Consider the following 4,613-nt stretch of genomic DNA (forward strand, 5'->3'; position numbering starts at 1 on the left):
TTCAACAGCTTTTGAAATCTATTGAATGTTTCATTTAAAGATTCATTTTCTTCAAAATGAAAGTATTCATACTGTTGAATGAGAAGCTGCATTTTGTTTTCTTTCACTTGTTCTGTACCTTCACACAGTAGTTGAACTGTGTCCCAAACCTCTTTGGCAGTTGTGCAATTTATCACATTATCAAACATATCCATGTTAAGACCATTAAACAAAATGTTCATAGCCTTCTTATCCTTGTGGACTTCTTCTGTGTCTTCCATTGTCCATTCTGCTCTAGGTTTTGGAATGGATTGACCAACAGCAACTGTGGCTGTAGCAACTGTTGCTACTTTGTGGGGAATGTGAGGACCATTCTCAATGCAGTTTACATAACCTTCATCTTGGGAGAGTAGATGAAGGTGCATTTTCACCTTCCAATGGTGATAATTGTCTTTGTCAAGAACTGGGATCTTTACTCCAATATCCTTCTTACTCATCTTTGTTAGATTCCAAGATCTTTAAACTCTTTGTATGTCAAGAGCTTGCTCTGATACCAATTGTTATTCCTAGTGGACTAACAATGAGATTTACAGAAGGGGGGTTGAATGTAAATCTCAAAACTTTTTCAAGTTTTGAGCAGTTTATGAAAGTTGTGTGTTCAAGAAGAACAAGTGTGTGAATTGCTTTAAGCTAATGCAGACAGATATATATTCAAGCACAAATGTAAAGAACACAACAGACCTTAAAAACTTTTCTGGTGGATTTGTTGTTCCACCAGAGATGGTATATTAGAAAATCTGTGATTAAACAATGTTGATCACAGCTGCATCCTAGTACAAACTAGATGAATTTTCTCTCAATGTTTTTCTAAACAGCTCTGGAAAATCTCACATCTGATTACTAGCTTCTACTTGGTTTATATATTACCAAGTGTACAAGTGAAGAACAATATAAAATACAGTAATAAAATAAGATCTTCACTTGCTTCTTTTCCTGTTCACTCCAGTACTTTGTTGACTATTGCATCTTTGTACCAGAGAAGAACGGCTGCTTTTTCTGTTGTTCCTGAAATTCGGCTACCACATCTCAGTTGTCTCTATCAACCCATGTGCCTCTGTCTGTAGGTACAACTACCTCTTATCAACGGCTAATCATCAGAACATCCGTTGAAACTTTCATCCGTTGATGCACTCATCCGTTGAAGGATGTTATCCGTTGATGACTTTATCCGTTGAAACTTTAGAGACATCCGTTGAAGCTTAGCTTCTTATCCGTTGAAGGTCTTTAAGTCATCCGTTGATACCACTTCACTTATACAAAATTACAAGGCATGAAGTATTTACAATTGGCCTTCCTATCTGCATATCATCTAGTAGTCAACATGACTCATAGTTTCTCTCAACTTCCAAGAATTACATTTTAAATACAGAGACTGAAATATGCTACAACACTAAACTTATTTCTAAGTAAAGCTACACCATCAACGGATAGCCAAAGTGGTCTTATCCGTTGAGGCTACAGACACTAAATTTCTACTTAAGTATTTTGTTAAACATATCATCAAACTAATGCACATACATTCCTAACAATATCATTGCCAGAGCAATTATGTCCGTCCGGTCGAGGACAACTGCCTTAGCGTTACTCGATTCCACAGCTTCCCAAACTCCATGTGTTTCCATGATGACCTTCATCTTCATGGCCCAGACAGTGTAGTTTGTTTTGGTAAGCATTGGATAACTCAGACCCATCGAACCTCCCTTGCTCTTCCCTACATCCATTGTAGCTTTTTTCGACATGTACTTGAAATCTCACCACAACCTAGAAGCTCTGATACCAAGTGTTGTTAATACGTTCAGTACTAATAAACTTGAATGCAAAACAGTAAATAAATTTTTAAGTACAAATGCTGCTAAACTCTCTTATTGATATTCTGAAAAGATTACAACGACTAATATATAGAAAATGCCACCTAAAATGGATACTAGAAAACAGGAAATCACCAACTATTACCCTCCTACATGCACTCAAATATGTCCTATAATTTCTCACCAGATCCTACACAATCTCTTGATTTATAAACTCAATTAAATACGGTATTTACTACTTAGACAATGCAGACAATGAAACAAGACCCAAACGAAAATAAAAGCCCAACTAAATTCAAGATTAAAATCCCAACATGATTTTCGTCGAATGTTTAAGATGCCGTGAAATTGTCGGAGGGATTCCTGCAAAATAATATCAACGGAGCTCGAGGACCTTGTCACACCTCAGGCGTAAGACAAAAAATGTGATTTTGGAGAAAAACGATAAAATATAAATAGTATATTTATGTGTATAGGGGTATCTGTAAAAACGAAGTCACCTCACTCTAATTCTTAGTCCATTTATAATCAAGTATTAGAGCACGTTCAATAGTGTTGTCTATAATTGATTGGCTAAATTTAATCCGTAGGACAATTTATAAAATTTATTGAATCTGTAAGATATTGTACTTCAATGTTAATGGTTATATTGGTTAGCTATATTTTAAAAATAGTATGTTATTAAAATTTTATGTTGTTATAAATAAAATATATTACTTCAATATGGTGGTAAATGATTAGAATTTTTTTACAGATTCTTACAGGTTTGTAATGATTCAATAAATATAACCAACATCAAGAGGTTGGGTATATTTATAAATAAGAGGAATGCACCATTGGAGATGAATTTTTTCTACATAATCTCTATATTTTTTATTTATATTATGTATTAATAATTTGTAACTAACGATTCTATAGCATCTCCAACGAGATTGATTATAATGGTTGGCCGAATTGGACTTGTAGGAGCATCTCCAACCATATGGAACCCTTAGCTAAAAATTATTAATACATACTATAAATAAAAAATATAGAGATTATATAAAAAAATCCATCTCCAATGGTACATTAACCTTATTTATAAATATATTCAAACTCTTGATGTTGGTTATATTTGTTGAAGCACTACATACCTGTAAGAAATCTGAAAAAAAAATTCTAATCATTTATGACCATATTGAAGTAATATATTCTATTTATAACAATATATCTTTTAATAACATACTATTTTTAAAATATAGCTAACCAATATAGCCAATACCATCGAAGTACAATATCCTATAAGTTCAACAAATTTTGCATATTATTTACAGGTCCAATATAGATAACCAATTATAACCAACACCATTGGAGATGCTCTAAAACATTATGTGGTTTGGGCTATATTGGTTGACTATAATTTAAAAATAGTACGTTATTAATATTTTAGATTGTTATAAATAGAATATTATATATCACTTTAATATGCTAATAACTGATGTGTAATCTTTTTACAGATTTTTTACAGGTTTGTAGTGGATCGACAAATATAGCCATTCATAAAAGGTTGGTTATAATTATAGATACGGGATGGGTATGGTTGGAATGTGACTTTTTGAAAAAATTGGTTATATTTTTTTTTTTTGGTATGCCAACTCAATTTTTAGCTAAGGACTATTCATGTTTGGACCTTTTTTTTGGAACACGTAAAACGCGTAAATAATATATACGTGCGCGGACACGTATAAACATTATACGTGTGAAAAAATAAAATTACAGTTAAAATATGCTGATAGTGAGTGTAATATATAATTGATGATGTCAAAGATCACTGGAGATAACAATGTCATTAGCATCTTTGATCAAAGATTGAAGCAAGCCAAGTGGACATCTGATCTGAGGAGGAGATCAATGAACTGTTATTTTTAGTAATCAGTTAAGCTTGGGGCCAACCCTAAGTCAGTTGTATTGTTATCTAAATTTGCATTTTGTACTTGTAACACTTAAAGTCTGTAAAAATGTAAAGGAACAGACCTGAGTCTTTTTCCTAAAACAGTATCAAACCTAAGGATTCTATCTGGAAGAAGATCAAGAAGATCATGCCTCAGAAGAATTTTGAAGAAGTTTGGAGTTGAATAAATCTGTTTGGAGAAAAATACTCTAAGTCAAAATCTCTACAAGTCACAGATTTAATGTTATAGAGAAGTCATTCGAGAACTCCAGAATGGCTTATCGAGAAGTCATTCAAGTTGCAGAGAGTACCGACGAATGAGGAACATCCATCGGGATAATAGTTTGGCTAGCCGATAGATGACTGCTGTTAGACACTTCCGTCGAGATACAATCACTACTCGACGGATGAACAATATCCACCGGGATAAAAGAAATGAATGAATTCAGAGTGGAGAAGTCAGGAAAGCTACTAGAGAACTCAGGATGATATCGACAAGCAAAATTGAAGAACTGAAGATTGGAGATATCGACAAGTCATTCCTTCACTAGAGAACTCAGAGTTATCGACAAGTCTACATTCAGTAGAGAACTCTGAGTTATCGATAAGTCAAAGTGAAGTTATGAAGACTAGAGATTTCGACAAGCTGAAGACTTCTACAAGCCAAACTCAATATGGAGTGCTAGAGATCTCGATAAGCCTATGTACTTATCGAGGTGTCAAGTGTTCTATTAATTTAAACTGGAGATCACGAGGTACAGTCTTAAAGTACAGAATTGCAGATCATTTCAATATACAAGATAAACAATCAACAAACAATCCAACAGCTGGATTGA

The sequence above is a fragment of the Apium graveolens genome, chromosome 5, assembly GCF_009905375.1.
Source record: "Apium graveolens cultivar Ventura chromosome 5, ASM990537v1, whole genome shotgun sequence".
In the NCBI taxonomy this organism is placed as follows: domain Eukaryota; kingdom Viridiplantae; phylum Streptophyta; class Magnoliopsida; order Apiales; family Apiaceae; genus Apium; species Apium graveolens.